The following is an 18,201-nucleotide window of genomic DNA, read 5'->3' on the forward strand; positions in this document are numbered from 1 at the left end:
AGCAGCTCATATGGACAAGTCTTCCCCACTGCAGCTGTAAATAGTCCATCGCAGAGGTCGACAGGTAAACCTTTGGGGGGTAGGGCCATGTAGTGGCGCTATGGTGGCACTACAATTCACTGGAGGCATTAAACCGGCCATGTGACATCAGTATATGATGCTGTCAGCACGTGTCAAGTGCATGATTCTGGCTTATAAAAGGATGATGAAGACTAAATCTGTTTGATTCACTCTAAAAACACCTTGTGTGGTTATTTTGCTGTGTTCACTGTGATTCCAGTGGCCACAACTTTCCTTCTGCATAGTGCAGAAGTTAAAGCTTGATGCACAGTCATTCTCCTGAACTATTAAAGATACAAAAATCACCCTTTTCCTTCTTGAACTTTCACCGTGCATCCAGAAACAGCATCAGAAAATATCAAGTTAGAAATGACACAATTTAAAACTAATTTGAAAAAGTGTAAATTTCAATTTAGTCACACAGCACAGTAACAGGCCCATCTGGCCCATGAGCCTATGCAGCCCAATTACGCCCAATTGACCTACAACTCCAGTATGTTTTTGAAGGGTGGGATGAAACTGGAGCCCCAGTAAACCCTTGCAGACACGGGAAAAACATGCAAACTCCTTACAGATAGCGCAAAATTCAAACCCTGTCCTGATCGCTGGTGGCGTAACAGCGTTTTGCTGTTGCTAATGCAGAAGATAAAAGCTTGTTGCAGTCATTCTCCTGAACTTTTAAAGGTATAAAGTAACCATTTTCCTTCCTGATCCTTCACTGTGCAATTTAGAAACAGCATTAGAAAATATCGTTAGAAATTCCACAATTTAAAACTGTAATTTGAAAAAGTGTAGAAACAGTAATTTTCACTAAAAAACAGATAATCATATGTAACTTAAAATATAGATAAAATTATAAACTAGTAAAGATATATGGCAAAGAATGAGATTGTTCCACACAACTGTGCTTAAAACAGAGCCACAAAGGCCAAATGTAAATTTGAGAAACCTCATCATATTTTACCTGCTTAGATTGGAATCCAACAACATGAATGTTGGATTTTCCAAATTTCCTTTCCCATGATGAGGTTCCACTATTACTATCTGTCCTTTACCTGCTCCTGATCTCATTTTTCTTTCAATCTCCCCATTCCTGCAATCTCTTCCCCTTCCTGTCTCTCCCGCCATATTTTATCCAGCATCCTATCACCTCTTGGCCCCTTCCCAGACCTACTTTCCCTTTTTATGCTTGCTGTCCTCTTTCTCAACAAAGGGCCCCGACTCAAATCTTTGACAAACCATTTCTCTCCGTGGATACTGTCTGCTGCGCTGAGCACCTCCAGTTATCCCCTTCACCCTGTTGTGCCCTCTCTCCCTTCTGCCTGTGGGCCTGCGCTCATCTCCCTGCTCCCCCACACCCCCAATCATTTTATTCAGGCACCTGCCTACATTTTGCTCATACCTTAAAGAAAGACTCAGCTCCAAAATGTTTGTTATGTATCAATGTCTTTGCTATTTAAAGTACACTGTTTGACCTGCTGAGTTACTCCAGTTACACATTGTTTGCTCATAGATTGCAGCATCTGCCATTCTCATGTCCCTCTGCTAAATTTAAGCCCAATTCCTATCAGCCTGTGCAGATTAGGACATGTCAGGATCTTGCTGAACATGATGATTTCGGAGTTCATTACTTGATTCGTACTCTATTTTGCAGGCACCCTCCACACTTCATGTGTACAGGGTTTTTCCTCAACTCCTTTTTAATTCTGCTTCTTTTGTGCACTGATAATGTTACTTCAAATGAACAAGGCAGAGATAAGAGCTGCAGATGTAACAGGTATTTACAAGGCAAGCTCACTGACACAGAGGAGACTCAGTGGATGAATCTCCTTGTACTCAAAGCACGTCAACCTTTTGTTCAGCAAGTGATTAAATACATTTTCTACAATTGCATGATTTACTTCAAACTTAGATGTGGCCTTACGGTTCCACAGAATGACACAGGTGGAATGGGAGCACGTCTTAATTTTCAGAACAATTCTAAATATTCGTTGGTTTATGGCCATTTGCATTAGATCTAAAATTGTGTGAGGACCAAATCCATGGACTCCTACTTTTACTGTGAGGGGTGGCTGACTGGATATAGAGATTGACAGAATAAATATGATTAAAATAATTTTTGATAATATTAAGAGGCAAGTTCAAGTTTATTATCACAAGGTGCAGTGAGAAAGTTTGGCCAAGATAAATGACTGACATCAGTGTCAAAAGCATGAATGGGCTCCTCGCTGTGAGCCCAGAAGCAGCTTTCCTTGTTTTTTTTAAAGCAGATCACTGCTTATGGGTCACTCAATTAAAAGAAGGTAAAAGACTGGCTCTTGCTTGTATTAATGGCTATGACACTATTCCCTCTGGTGATGGTACTTATCCCAAACAGTACAACCCCAACCCCAACCAACCAATTTTCTTGCAACCGCTGCAACCGTGCCTGCCTGTCCCGCATCGGACTTGTCAGTCACCAACGAGCCTGCAGCAGACGTGGACATACCCCTCCATAAATCTTCGTCTGCGAAGCAAAGCCAAAGAAGACCTTTGTTATTGACCTCTCTCCAACATGGGGGAGCAGCAAGTCCAACAATTCTTCTTGGCCTAGTCATCCTTTGACATGCTGATATAGGAGATGATAATTCAATTGGAAGAAAACAGATGGTACCCATATTTCATGAATAAATTTGAAATAGTCAAGTGTAAAACTGGTGTGAGTGGTTGAAAATTTAAAAGGAGATGCACCAGGGTAAGGTTTTACACAGAGTGGTAGGTGCCTGCAATAGGCTGCCAAGAGCTGGTTGAAACAGATATGATAGTTACATTTAAGAGGATTCTCAATATACAGTAAAACCCCTGGTATCCAGCAGCTGCAGAGATTGGTAGATGCTGGATAAGCAAAGTTTCCAGTTGTTTGTGATTCACTCTTACAATGCCTAATTAAACATCCAAGTCCCTGATATTCATGAAACAATATTTATTTATATGAAATACTTGTCCTGCATACATGTTGTTTGCCTGTATGTTTGATTCTTTGTGTACATGTTTGCAGCAAGGACCAGAGAATGCTGTTTTGTCAGGTTGTACTTGTTCAATCAGGTGTCAATCAACTTGAGTTGAAATCATTTAACCGTTGCTGCATCTTCAGGTTCCTCCCCTTCCACGGATCCACCCAAACGATGAACACTAACATTATAGATAATTAATACCCCCCCCTCCCCCAGGTTTACAGACAAAGCATTACTAATACACTTAATAATACACTAATAAAGGTAAAGAGTCTTACTAAGCAGGGATAAGGAGACACTTTAAGAGAGTCACCCCAACGGCGAGCAGCATCAACCAGCGTTGGGTGACCTCCATTTTATTCAAACACAACTTTATTCAAACAGCTGCTGCAAGCAAAGCATGACCAAGGCTCTCTGCTGGCTGAATATTTGCTCCCATCTTCACTGAAGATTTATGTATTACTTCAGAGAACATTTACAATTTTAAACACATTTAAATGACTTTCAATTTATTTATTTATCTCCATTTTTTGCCAGTTGCTTGAATTCTAGATAACAGCCATTTTGCTGCGCATATGATTTTGAAGGGAACATGCATCATTTGCAAGCAACACATTTAGTTTAATTTGCTATCATTTTTGGTGCAGACACATTCTATGACCTGTAGATTAATTGACTCATTTTAAAAATTAATATATCATCTTAAATTCGGTATTAAATTATTGCATTTTACACTGCAGTGTTGTATGGGTTAGGACCTGTCTGGGTAAATGAATGAAGGTGGAAAAACCAGCTTTCTCCAAGTTGTAATTATGTTGTGATCTATGATGTATTAAATTCAATAATGAAACTCAATTCTTTCGTGCTTGTGCATTTGAGACCAGCATTACCAGCAGGATTAAAGCATCATCTCAAGGTTCATAATGGAATGTTCCCTGAAATTGAACCTCCAAAAACAGACGCTCTGGTTACTACAGTTTGGAGGGGCTTCCACATCATACTGAAAGAGCATCTGTGCATGGAGCAGGATGATATTGGTGCTAATTGTGTGCAGCAAGGACAGAGATTGAAAACAAGTTTGGCATGTGTGTGCAAAGAAAATATTCTAAAGTTGCTTGCAGTGATAGGATACAAGTCTGTAATCAATGCTATACTGCTGGATCTGCCATGCAGTTCAGAAGAGTGACCGGAATTAGATATTAGGATATACATACAACCCAGAAACAGCCCTTGCCACCCACAAGCCCATGCCACCCAATCACACCTGATTGACCTACATCTCCCGGTAACCAGAACCCCTGGGGAAAACTCTCGCAGACACAGCAAAAATGCATAATCTCCTTAAAGAGTGTGGGATTTGAACCCCGGTCCCGATCGCTGGCACTGTGACAACGGTATGCTAAATGCTACGCTAACCGTACTGCCCAGTCATTAGGCTCATTGTCCTACATTTACTTGGTGAACTTAGCAAAAAGAAATCTTGCTCTTATATTAAGGACAAGGAGCATTTTCCAAATACTTATAAAGGAAGAAACTTCAGAAGAATTCCTGATAAAAAATAATAATTTAAGAATACTTTGATTTGAAAATAAATCTAGTGAAATTAATTTGGATCACTTTAAACAAAAAATTGCAGATGTTTGAATGTTTATAAATTGGAGTTTAACTTGCTAGGTGTTTTGAGATTTGCCATGTATTTTACCTTTAGGCATTTTTCAACGTAACACCACTGATTTACCACTGCTCACAAACAAATAAAGAATACCCTCACTCATTTCTTTCAGCACACTGAAGTCATCTTTCTTTTATAATTCACTAGACACAACATTGCATTCCTCAGTTCCCCAAAGAGCACCCAGATAAACCCCTCTGACCTTCTCATTGGCTCACTGCCGCACAAGTGAACCTGACACTCTCACTCTCCTCCTCCTGCATCTGATATTCATCACCCATATACTGATGCTTAATACACACACCCACGTATGCGTGCTATTACCCCCACGTGTTGCCTCATTTAAGTCTTCAGCGGTGGCCGACACCACTTCAAATAAAAGTAAGTACATGACTCCTCAGCTTCTAAGCCATGCAAGGAACTGTTCCACTAGGTAATGGTGCGGAAGGCTGACATTTCAGCCTGACCTCGTACACTAGTGCAAGGCAGGTGATGCACTGTTTGACTGGCAAGGGTGCGACTGGCCCTCTGACTCTGGCTCCAATGCAGAACATGGACCATCGATATACACCAGCTTCATCCTGTCAATGGAAACCATTTCAACTTTTCCATTCCTGTTGATCACAAAAGTTTTCAAGTGGTGCCGTAAGACCTGAAAAAGATCATCATAAATGGGTTAAAATGGTTTGCGAACAACATCATGTCGGAGAAACACATGAATACAGCGCTGTAAATCATGCGGCGTGTACATTGCAGCTGCTGCCTGCCATGAGGGAGTAGGTTGAAGTATGTCAGATTTTCCTGAAGACTATCAATGTAATTAGCCAGATCATAGGGTGTTGTACTTGGATTCACACATTTGCCTAGTAAGGTTAAGATAGTGCCCTATACTAGCTCTGCCACTGAACAACCAAGATCAGCCTTAATAACAGTATGCACTCCAAGGAGAACAACGGGCAAACATTCGCTCCACGTAGATGCATCACCGGCTGCTGTTAATGTTGCCTTCAATTGTCGATGGAAATACTCAACGAGTCCATTGGCTTGTATATAGTAAGCCATAGTGCGAATATGGGTAGTGCCCAGAAGATCCAGTGAAAGCTTGGAATCATGGTGACTCAAACTGAAACCCTTAATCCATTATAATTGTGACAGGAACACCAAAAGATGGAATCCAACAATTTACGAAAGCCCTAGTGACTGACTCTGCAGAGATGTCAGTGATAGGACTGGCCTCCTTCCACCTGGTTGTGTGGTCTTCACATGAGCAGCTTAGTATATCCCCAAGATTGCAGAAGTGGGCCTGCCAAGCTCAGATGCATGCGCTGGAAGCAGGAATCTGGAACAAAAGCATTGACACACCAAGGAGGTCCATAATCCAACATCCCTTTAAACAGGAGGCCAGGTAAAGCATTCTGTAACTAGTTTGATTGATGCTCTTCTACTAGGATGCGATAGAATGCGAAGAGATTCAAAAATCTCCTGCCTCATTGCTGTAGACACAAAAGGCCTAGGGTTTTATGTGAAAACATTGCAGACTAACATTTCATCCAACTCATCCAAGGTCACATCTTGAAGATGGAGATCAGAGTTGATCTGGCGATATCAGATGAGATCGGGATCAATATGCTGTGCACGATCCATGGTGATGAAATTGATGGCAGTAGTTCTATGTAAGTCATCAATATCGCGCCTGGACAGGGCGTCCACCACAGCATTTGCTTTTCCTCAGATGTGTCGCATGTGTGATGAAAATTATAGGATGAAGTCCAAGTGCTGAATCTTTCTTGGCGAGTGGAGATGTGTGCTTGTACTCAAAAGTATGCGGAAGAGGCTGGTGATCTGTTTAAATGGTGAAAGGACGACCTTCCAATAAAAAGCAGAAGTGTTTCACTGAAAGATAGATGGCCAAGAGTTCTCAACCAAATGTACTGTACTTTGTCTAAGCTGGTGACAGCTTGGCTGAAAAAAAAATGCCAGAGGACTCGTTGTTCTAACACTGCTCTGACAGCACTGACAGATGCATCTATGGTAAGAGAGATCAAGGCGTTGGGCTTTTGATGTACAACCATTGTGACATTTGCAAACGCAGTCTTCACATCGTTGAAAGCACATACAGCATCATCTCCCAAAGTTAATGGTCTTTTGGACACTGACTTATTGGATCCTTTTAGTCAGTGAGGGATAATAGAGATCGTACAGCATTTGGCAGGAATCAACGATAAAAATTCATCATCCGTATACTGACGTTTAACACATCTGCTCATGCACGTTATTATCCCCACAATCTGCATCGCTTATGTCATCAACGACGGCCGACACTACTCCTGAAATTAAGTATGTGACCACAACAAATTTCAAAAAAATTATTAAACATTCACATGATCTTTGACTCTCCTGACAAAGTCAGCTGTATGTCAAGTTGTGGGCGAAGCTAGTTTTGACCACTCCATATGATGCCCCTTTTATGCCTTTATAAATGGTCTTGCCACTAAGAATCCTCGCACACTTCCAACAAGGTTTCATTGGTAGGATCGCTAAAAGTAGGGTTTTTTTTTAAAAAACAAAAGTTATGATCTGAAATACAATATGTCAGACCTTGAGAATAGTCTAACAAATTATATTTACTTTTGAAAAAAATCTCCAAAACACTTGTAAAGATTAAAAAGTTAGAGGCAGGCAGTTCAGATGGATCACAAAGTCTCCCATTGTATTTTTGACCATAACTATAAACGAAAGGGTTTCAGGCCCTGTGAGCTTCCTGATCATGTGGGGAGTTCAGTACTGGGAGCTCGGCTGCAGAAGTGCAGGAGGCAGATCCACAGTCACTCAATGTCTCTGAAGGGACTCCCTTTTGCTTTTCTTTCTCTAATTGGTGGGCACCCTGAATAATTCTTGTGTGTGCCTTAACAGCAGGCAAAAGTTGATGAATTTTGTGTATTATTATATTTTATGTGTTACTACATGACAATAAAGGAATCTTGAATTTGGGATAAAATTTGATCTGAGGAATAGGACATCAATTTGATGCGTACTCTACAACATATCATAAAACATAGCAGCACTGTACAGGCCATTGTTATGGTGTCCAGAGGACCCCAAGAACCAGCAGCAATAGATATGCACCACAACACAGGGTTACTTAAACAGAAGTAGTTTTTAATTATATTTGAACAAGAAAACAGAATTGAACTTTAACTTATTACTTAACCTATCTAACTACTTAATTCCCTCCCCCCCCCCCCCATACAATGCGCAGTTGTATCTAATGTATATTTAAGATTAGAAAAGTTCTTTGGATCACAATCCAATCTCAATGGTTGCAGGCAATTCTTGTACTGTGCACAGAAGTTAGCATTAATGAAGTTCACCAGTCTTTAGTGCTTAACAGGCAAATGGTTACCATTTAGTAGGGGGGGGGGGGGGGGGTTGTTCTAGCTGGTTTTTAGAGAGAGATTCCTTTTCCAGAACGTCCGCCACTGATTCCTTCTCAATCAGTCTTGCTGACGAAACTTGCCCCTTTCAGGTTTCTCCGGATAATCCTCTCTCTTTCAGGTCACCTTTCACACCGCCAGTCTTCTCCTTTGACCAGGCAGCCTTCCAAAGTTTGCCATCTTGTCCCTCTGGAATGGATTTCTATCTCTCTCCTCTCTGTTTCTCACCCTCTCTGAGAGCAAATCTCTTCTCTGCCGCCTGCAAAGATCAAATGTTCCCAGGCAAGATGAATGTTGATTCTTTGTTGCCTCTTGCAAAAAGCACTCTGCAAAGTACTGCAAATATTCTGTGTTTTAAAATGTTTGTGTGCAACCTGCTCTACTACCTTTGGGTGTTTTTTTGGGGGTTTTTTTGGTAATTTTTTTGAGGGGGTTTTTCTTCTTTGGAAGAATTATAGAGGGGAGCATTATTTTATAGTGTGTAAATATATTAGTAGTTTAAAAAATGTCTCAATTGAATTTTGCAACTTTTAATGTGCAGGGGTTAAATAATCCAATTAAGAGAGAGAATATTGGCTTATATTTAAAAAATGAAAATTGATATTGCTTTTTTTACAAGAAACACATTTGACTGAGAAAGAACATTTGAAATTGAAAAGGGATTGGGTTGGTCATCATTTTTCTTCTTTTAATTCTAAGGCAAGAGCAGTAGCAATTTTGATTCATAAACATTTACCGTTTGAATTGGAATCTTCAAAGGGGTATGGTGGCAGAGTATTAAGAGTGAATTGTAAATTTTTTCTGAATCGTGGACTTTGTTTAATCTTTATGACCCTAATATAGATAATGAGCGGTTTATTTCAGAAGCTTTTTTATTGTTAACTCAAGCTAATGAAAATGTTTTAGTTGGTGGTGATTTTAACTGTGTTCTTGACCCTTTATTGGATAGAAATCCAAAAAGTATAAGGAAATCAAAGATGGCAACACAAATTAATGCATTAATGAAAGATTTAAATTTGGTGGATATTTGGAAAAAAGTTAATCCTACAGAGAAAGACTTCTCTTTTTATTCTTCGAGACACGATTCATTTTCTAGAATTGATTTATTTTTGGTATCAGCACATTTACAAGGTAGAGTATTATGAGCTGAATATAAAAGTAGAGTTATATCAGATAATTCACTATTACTTTTTTCCTGCAAAAATTCAGAGGTAGTATGTTCGTCGTTTAGATGGAGGTTTAATGTAATTTTATTGAAGAAACCAGAGTTTGTTACTTTTGTTAAAGAGCACATTTCTTTATTTTTGACTGAAAATGTTAATTCTGTGGATAGTCATTTTTTGAGAAGGCAAATCATTAGTTATTCTACGAAAGTTAAGAAGCAATATATGGCAGAAAGTTTAAAGTTAGAAAATAAGATTGCCGAGTTAGAGAAGGACTTTCAGAAAGGTGTAACAGAAGATAAAATAAAGTTGCATTAGAGAGGTTATAATACTTTACAAATTTATCAGTTTGAGTGCTTAATTAATCGATCTAAACAACGTTATTATGAGTTGAGGGAAAGAGCTTATAAGATACTTGCCTGGCAATTGAAAGCCGAACAGGTGTCTCAGACTATTAATGCTGTTAAGAAGAATTCAATAACATAAGCCTCAGGAAATTAATGACCAGTTTTATTCATTTTATCAAAAATTATATACTTCTGAGGGGAAACAGGATAATGGTTCTATTGATTCTTACTTATCTAAATTAAAGTTATCAGTATTAGATGGAAATGATGTACAGGAATTGGAATCTCCATTTATGAATTTTGAAATTAAGGAAGCTATTCAAGAAATGACTAATGGAAAGTCTCCAGGGGACGATGGATTCCCTGTGGAATTTTATAAACTTTTTTATGATGATTTTTCTAATGAATTTGGAGAAGTGTTGAATCAAGTTACTGAAGATCAGAAGTTACCAGAATCATGTTCTAGTGCTTTAATAACTGTTATTCCAAAAAAAGAGAGATCCAATAAAAGTGTCTTTGTATAGACCTATTTCTTTATTAAATGTGGATTATAAAATTATAGTGAAAGTATTAGCTAATAGACTTGCTAAATATTTGTCTAAATTGGCACATATTGATCAAACAGTTTTATTAAGAATGGAAATGCATCAGATAATATATTTTGATTAATTACTTTGGTCAACACATATCAAAAGCAACCTAACCATGGTGGTTGCATTAGATGCAGAAAAGGCTTTTGATAGGGTTGAGTTGGATTTTTTAAATTTAAAGTATTAGAGAAATTTAAATTTGGCCCTTTTTTATTGGTTGGGTTAAAGCTTTAGACATGAACCTAATTGCTAGGGTGGTGACAAATGGACAGATTTTTTTTACCATTTAAGTTGACTCGTTCAACTCGACAGGGCTGCCCATTGTCACCAGTCCTATTTACGTTGGTTATTGAACTGCTGGCTCAGGTTATTAGAAAAAAATGACAAAATTAAAGGGATGAGTGTTAAGAATGAAGAATATAAAATTAATTTATTTGCAGACGACGTGTTGGTATATTTGATGGAACTGGAACAGTCATTGAAACAACTGCAAGAATGTTTGTTGAAATTTGGAGAATTATTGAGATATAAAGTTAATTGGGATAAAAGTAAAATTTTACCAGTTGGAGTGGGAGATTATTCTGAATTTAAAACAATTACAAAATTAAGGTGGACAAGTAAAATTAAATATTTAGGTGTGTTTATGGATATGAATTATCAATAATTATATAAATGAAATTATATACTTGTATACCTATATTAAGATTGATTAAAGCAGATTTGATTAAATGGAAAGATCTTCCATTAAATTTGATTGGTTGGGTTAATCGTATTAAAATGAACATTTTTCCTCAAATTCAATATTTATTTCAGTCACTACCTTGTTTACTTTCTAAGGACTTTTTTCAAGATTTGAATAAAGCAGTGCGAGAATTTTTATGGAACGGTAAACTAGCTCGAATGGCATTGCATAGACTTACATGGAAGTATACATTGGATGGACTACAACTACCACATTTTCAAAATTATTATGAAGCGACCCATTTGAAGTTTATTAGTAGATTGATGGATTTAGATCAGCCTCCTAGCTGGGCTAAAGTGGAGATGGCGTGTATTCCTAGGGTTGAAATACATGAATTTATATTTCGTTGGAATTTGATTTTGTTACAGCAATATTGCGAATATTAAAGCATTTGTTAAAGATTTGATTTAAAAAAAATAGATCGTTAGGGTCGAAAGATGCATTATTTATTTTAACTCCATTGTATAGTAATCAGCTTATTCCTTTTTCAATGCTTAATAATCATTTAAAGATTTGGGATTTTAAAGGTATAAAGACAATACAAGATTGCTTTGTAGAGGGGCAATTTCTTTTCTTTTAACCAATTGAGAGAAAGATTTGATATACCTTTGTTTGTGTATTATCAACTTAGAGCTTTGATTAAAGGTAATTATGGTAGAGAGATGATATAACCTATTTTGTCCAGATTTGAATCTTTGATTTTCTCTATACCGAAAAAGGGTTATATTTCAGTTATGTATAATTTGTTACAAGATAGTATGGATAAACCAGATTGGAAAAAATCTAAACTTAAGTGGCAGAGTGATTTAGTATTTATTTTCTCTGAAGAAGATTGACCAAATATGTGTCAAGACAATGTAATTAAATTGACTAATGTGCGATATGGAATGGTTAACTATCATTTTTTACATCAATGACAAAAGACAAAGGAGGAAAAACCCAACACCCAACCCACCAATTTTCCCCTGCAACCGCTGCAACCGTGTCTGCCTGTCCCGCATCGGACTTGTCAGCCACAATCGAGCCTGCAGCTGACGTGGACTTTTACCCCCTCCATAAATCTTCGTCTGCGAAGCCAAGCCAAAGAAAGAAGATATTTGACCCTGGAAAAATTAAAAAAAAAAATGGCTTTAGTAATTCGGATTCTTGTTTTAGACGTGGTTCATGTATTGGAACTTTTTTTACATGCTGTATGGAATTGTGTTAAAGTTCATTCATCTTGGCAAGGAATTAAAGTAGTTTTGGAGAAATTATATAATTTTATACTACCGTTAGATCCAACAATTTTCTTTCTGGGAAATTTATATTCGTTAAGGGGAATGGGATTGAATAAAATTCAAATTGCTTTTGTACGCTTGGTGTTATCAGTAGCATGTAAATGTGTTGCTAGTACTTGGAAAGATGATACTGAGATTAATATAGCATGTTGGCATAATGAATTGAAAGTATATGTTGTTATGGAAAAAGTTACTTATGCTTTACATGAAAATTCTTCTTTTGTTAGTAAGTGGTCTCCATATTTGAAATACATGCATTTAGATATACTTTGAAATATTGTTAACATTTATAATTTTTTTTTGCTCCCCTTAAGGGAGCTGGCAGTAGGGGTGGGAGGGGAGGTGGATATTAATGAAAAATTTTCTCTGACTATTTCTATATTGTATGTTAATGTTTTTGTTATCTTTTAAATAAAGTTTGAAAAAAAATTGGAAATGTTAAGGAAGGAGGTAAGAATTGATTTAGTCTGTGTGAAAGGAGACAGGGAGGCTCTGCTCTTCCCTTGATGGGATTGTCTGGAAACTAGACCTGTAAACCAGATGAGTGTAGAGAATTAGAGAATAATGCCAAACCCTGAGATAAGCACGGTGAATGAAAGCCTTCCCATCCCTTCCCTTCATTCCATCATTTACTGTCTTCCTATCAGTCAATCTTCCTAAGCCCTCTTCCTCCATCACCCACCATCTTCTTACATATTTCCATTTCTTCTCCCTTCTACCTGTCTTCACCTTTCACCTTCCCTCCCCATCCCCCTGCCCTACACTCTATTTCAGACCTGCCCTCTTTCTTGCTGTTCCTGATGAAGGGTTTCAGCCTCAAATGGTGACTCTCTATGGACTTGCACAGATGACGCCTGACCCATCGAGTTCTTCCTATATTTTGTGTGCTGTTCCATAAATATACAGCTGGTTAAACAGGATCTGTGGAAACACAATGACAATTTTCTCAGATTTCCAACAATTTGTTTCATTGTTGAAGTTGGAAATATTGACTCAGAAACAAAACTGTCATGGCTTAACCAAATCAGATACTGTTTATTGTTATGCAATAGAAATGTCCTATTACATGAAATTGCCTTTAGCCTGCCATAACACAAAGATTTGCCATTAGCCTTATCAGGTGCCCCTTACTGTTAGAGGAAAAGAAAACAAAAGAGAGTCCCCTCAGGGTCACTGAATGTCTGTGGATTCGCCTACAGTGACAGGTCGTTGGCAGCCACACAAACTCCAATGAAGTTGTGCAACAAAATATGCCCTGGGCTAAATCTACCAGCTTTCATGAAGAAGACCCAAGCAAAGCAAACCTCTCTGTTCCATTACAAACTTACAGTTGTAAGGAAACAGGTTTGGTCAGTCTCAAAGGCAAGGACTCTGGACATACAGTTTTGATGGGGAAGGATTTTATTTACAGAAAGCAAGTGTGGGAAATGGTTACAGATGCACTACACACATACATGCAGAGTTTACAGCAGCCTGGGGAAAGTAATAGCAGACAATAAGGAACATGGGGAAAATAGCATGGGAACAAAATATACACAAATATAATGAACTGGTACAAACAATGAACAAGGAAAAATTACTACAATGCCCCACCACCCCTTGACTCTATGCTACAAGGGACACTAATCCTTTTTAACAGTGCACACCTTACCAACAGATTCTTCAGCACCCTTCCACATTTCTAGGCCTGGAGTGAAGCAGTGTGGTCCCAAGCTGGCAAAAAGAGAAAAGAAGGAACACACGGCGCCTTTATAGTGCTGGAGAATCCTTCCCAGGTTGCTAGCAGAGAAGGGCTCAGTGCCAGGAGGGATAATCCAATTACAACAGCCAATGGCCCAAGACCAAGTTCAGGCTGGCTAGAGAGTCCATTCCAGGTAATTTAAATGCAGCCAATGGCAAGGTGTGCACTAATGGGTGGGGCGTAACCAAACCTTGATTGGCAGCTGGTGTGTCTTCTGACTATGTAGGGGGCAGTGCTGTCACGTGATAGCCACAACCCTTCCTAATACACTTACCATCCTCTTTTGCTGAATGGAATAGATTGCTGTGCACCAACAATTTTGTTTTTGGTTTGAAACACAAAAGTCTGCAGACTATGATTGTAGTAAAAGTGCAAAATGCAAACAGGTCTCACAGTGTCCATAGCAAGTAAAAGTAAATAGCTGACTTTTGTTGTTCTATAGCCTTCAGCACTATGATAAAAGGGATGAAAAGTGGAATGAGCCTCAATATCTTATTGGCTGTTACAGACTGCATGTAATGAATATGTCCTCTAACCTTTTTGTATGTTACCATGTGAAAGAACTCCCCAGCAGGACACTTCCACCTGCCCTGTACTCTCTTGCCTTATTTCCTTGCACCAAAGTCATTTGAATACCGAGCTGTCTGTAAGGAGTTTGTATGTGCTCCCTGGGTCTGTGTGCATTTTATCGCTGGGGCCTCTGGTTTTCTCTCACCGTTCAAAGTGTACTGGGGGCTTGAGGGTCAATTGGGTGTGATTGGGTGATACGGGCTCGTGAGCTGAAAGGGCCGGTTACCATGCTGTATGTCTAAAGTTAACTGGAGATAAACAAGAGAGATTACAGATTCTGGAAACCTGGAGCAACACAAAGTGCTGGAGGAACTCAGCGGGTCAGGCAGCGTCCATGCAAGTCAGATGATGGCCAATATTTCAGGTTGTAACATTCATCAGGGAAGCAAGTAAAAATGCAGATATGTGAATAAAGGGGCAAACTTGATGAGATGAATAGCTTATTTCTGCTCTGAAATCTTTAAAGGTAGGTGGGTGGGTGGGTGGGACGGAGCACAGGCTAGTAGGTGGTAGGTGGATACAGGTTGGAAGGGGATGAAATGGGGGAGAAACTGAGGAGGGTGAAGGCAGAGGGCTGAGAAAGATGTGCTCTGATAGGAGGAAAAAAGGGAAGGAGGCAGGGACTGGAGGAAGGAAGGTGGTTGTCTGCTGGGCAAGAAGGGAGGGTAAGGGAAGGGATAAGAAAGAGGAATGGGGTTAGAGAAAATGGGAATAGAAGGGGAGGGGTGGGGGTGAGAGAAATTGGAGTCAATATTGATGCCAAATGACTCACAAAGGTCTGCAGAAGCTCTGATTATAGAAAACACACTGAAATGTTGAAGGAACTCAGCTGATCTTTTCAGCGTCTGTAAGAGAGAAAGATACATTGCTGACGTTTCGGGCATGAGCCCTTCTTCAGGGAATAATCAGAATTAGTCAATGTTGATGCTGACTAGTGAGAGCCCGCCAAGATGGATTCCAAGGTGTTTTTCCTCCAATTGGTGAATGGCCACAACCTGGCAGTATATATGGGCAAGGGTGGATGTGCCGGTATGGGAATGGGAAGTGGAATTGAAGTGAATTAGGAGAATGAGGGGCGAATTCATTGAAACACATTGAAAGTTGAAAGACGTGGACAGAGTAGATGCGGAAAGGTTGTTTCTCCTGGTGGTAGAGTCCAGGACAAGAGGGTATAACTTCAGGATTAAAGGGCATCCGCAGTACAGACATGCATAGGAAATCCTTCAGCCAGAGGGTAGTAAGCCTATGGAAATTGTTGCAGGTCATTGGGTGTATTTAAGGCAGATATTGCTCGGTCTTATTTAGCCAGGGCATCAAAAGTCATGGGGAGAAGGCGGGGCTGAAAATGGATCAGCTCATGATTGAATGGCGGGGCAGACTTGATGGGCTGAATGTCCTATTTCTGTTCTTATGTCTTGTGGTCTTATGGCTGGCCACAGGGAGATCCTGGTTGTAGCAGTGCATGGAGCAACAATTGTAGACTTTAAATTCAGTGAAATCTACCAACTTCAGTGGCAGTGAAGCAAGACCACTGAATTGTCATTGACAAAAGAAAAATCATCCAGTTTTCTGGTATTCTTTAGAAAGAGAAACACTTTCAGTTTTTCAGTGTTCCAGGTTGTAAGTGTTCTCAAGCAACGCTTGTAGAGCTCATCGAAAGAATCAAAGACTTGTTGATTCAAACCAAGGCTTTTATTAGCAAAAGACAGGAGCTCTTCACAGGTGGCCGACTAGTCCGGAATGATCCGACCTGGCTAGGGACACAACTCTTTAAGGCCCAGACAGTAGGCGTGGCTTAGCTCTCAGCCAATCGCTGTAAGCACAGTCTAGATACTGTAACTATATACACTATATACATTGGTGATAGATCTGTACTATCACAATGCTGTTCTCCTTTTGTACTCTCAATTGCCCTCTGGAATTGTGCAACAAACCATTCTGTTGTAATATGTCACAGCAGTGGAACTAGCAGGAGGCTCAACACCATCTTTGAGAGATGGGCATAAACACTAGCTCAGCCAGTGACTGCCCATATCCTGAAAAAAGAATAAAGGCAAAATAAATTTCATGGCTTCATTTTCCCAAATTATCTACAAAAAAAGAGCAGCACCCTTAGCGTAATGGTTAGAGCAATGCAGCATCAGCAACCCGGGTTCAAATCCGGCGCTGTGTGTAAGGTGTTTGTACCTTCTTCCTGTATCTGCGTGGGTTTCCTCCGGGTGCTCTGGTTTCCTCCCACCTTTCAAAATTTGTATGGTGGTTGCAGGTTAATTGGGGTATTCGGGTGGCATAGGCTCTTGGGCTGGAAGGGCCTGTTAGTGTGCTGTATGTCTAAATTCAAATGTAAAAATTAAATTAAATATAAATTTTAAATTTATACAGTACTTATACTTCATGGGCAGCCTGGTTAGCGTGGAAGTTAGCAAAGCTCAATTACAGTGCCGGAGACCCAGGTGTGAATTCACCACTGTCTAATGAGGTGTTTTCATTCTCCCTGTGCCTGTGTGAGTTTCAGATGCAGATTTCAGACTTATTGTTAGAGTACACACATGGCATCACACACAATTCTGAGATTCTTTTTCCTGTGGGTGCACAAGAATTATGACTAATTGGAAGTGCAAAAAAACCTGTAAACTGCATAAACATGTAAACAAAGAACTGTAAACATATAACAAATGTAAACAAACTAACTGTGCCATACAGAGAGAATATAAAAGAAAATCAATAAAGTTCACAAGTAAGAGTCCTTAAATGAGTCCCTAATTGAGTTTGACATTGAGGAGTCTGACAGTGGTGGGGTAGCAGCTGTTCCTGAACCTGGTGGTCAAGTCTTGTGGCATCAATACCTCTTTCCTGATGGCAGCAGCGAGAACAGAATGTGTGCTGGGTGATGAGGGTCTTTAATGATTGTTGCTGCTCTCCAACAGCATCATTCCCTGTAGATGTACAGTCCTCTGGTTTCCCTCCACCCTCCAAAAAAAACCATTCAGGGTTTGTAGGTTAATTGGTGTAAAGGGTAGCACAGGATTGGAAGGGCCTGTTACCGTGCTGTATCTCAATTTTTTAAAAAAAAACTTGATGTTTCTAAACCATGTCTCGAGGGAATACGGGTGCCCCAGAAGGTCATGCAACAAGTAAAATGTTTCTGAAATGCTACAGCCATGTTAATGGAAGAAATTTAGCCACCAATTTGCCCACAGCAGGACATAACAAAGTACGCTGCCCATTCTTATTCATATTGGTTGAGAAACCTGTGTTGGCCAGTACTTTGGGAAAAATTGCCTTTGGAAATAATTCAGCAGGACCCTCAATATCAATTGCAAAGGAAGTGACAGCAGTTCAGATTCACTGTTCTAAGTTGTTTATTATTGTGCTTGTGTTATCATGTCAAGAAACAATTTGCAGTGTATCTCATTGTGGATGGATTGGTGGTTACATTTCTTGCGTATAATAGTGACAGCAATTAATCTTTTGCAAGATATTTTTGGGCAAATGTCTTCCCCACAGGGTGTGCTTTAGAGCCTGTTAAGTACCTTGTGAAGTATTAACACTGTTCTTTCCTAGGTGATTGGGGAAAATCATACATTCCAAGCTGACATAATCCTTGTTGTC

Source organism: Narcine bancroftii, chromosome 4 (genome assembly GCF_036971445.1).
Source record: "Narcine bancroftii isolate sNarBan1 chromosome 4, sNarBan1.hap1, whole genome shotgun sequence".
In the NCBI taxonomy this organism is placed as follows: Eukaryota; Metazoa; Chordata; class Chondrichthyes; order Torpediniformes; family Narcinidae; genus Narcine; species Narcine bancroftii.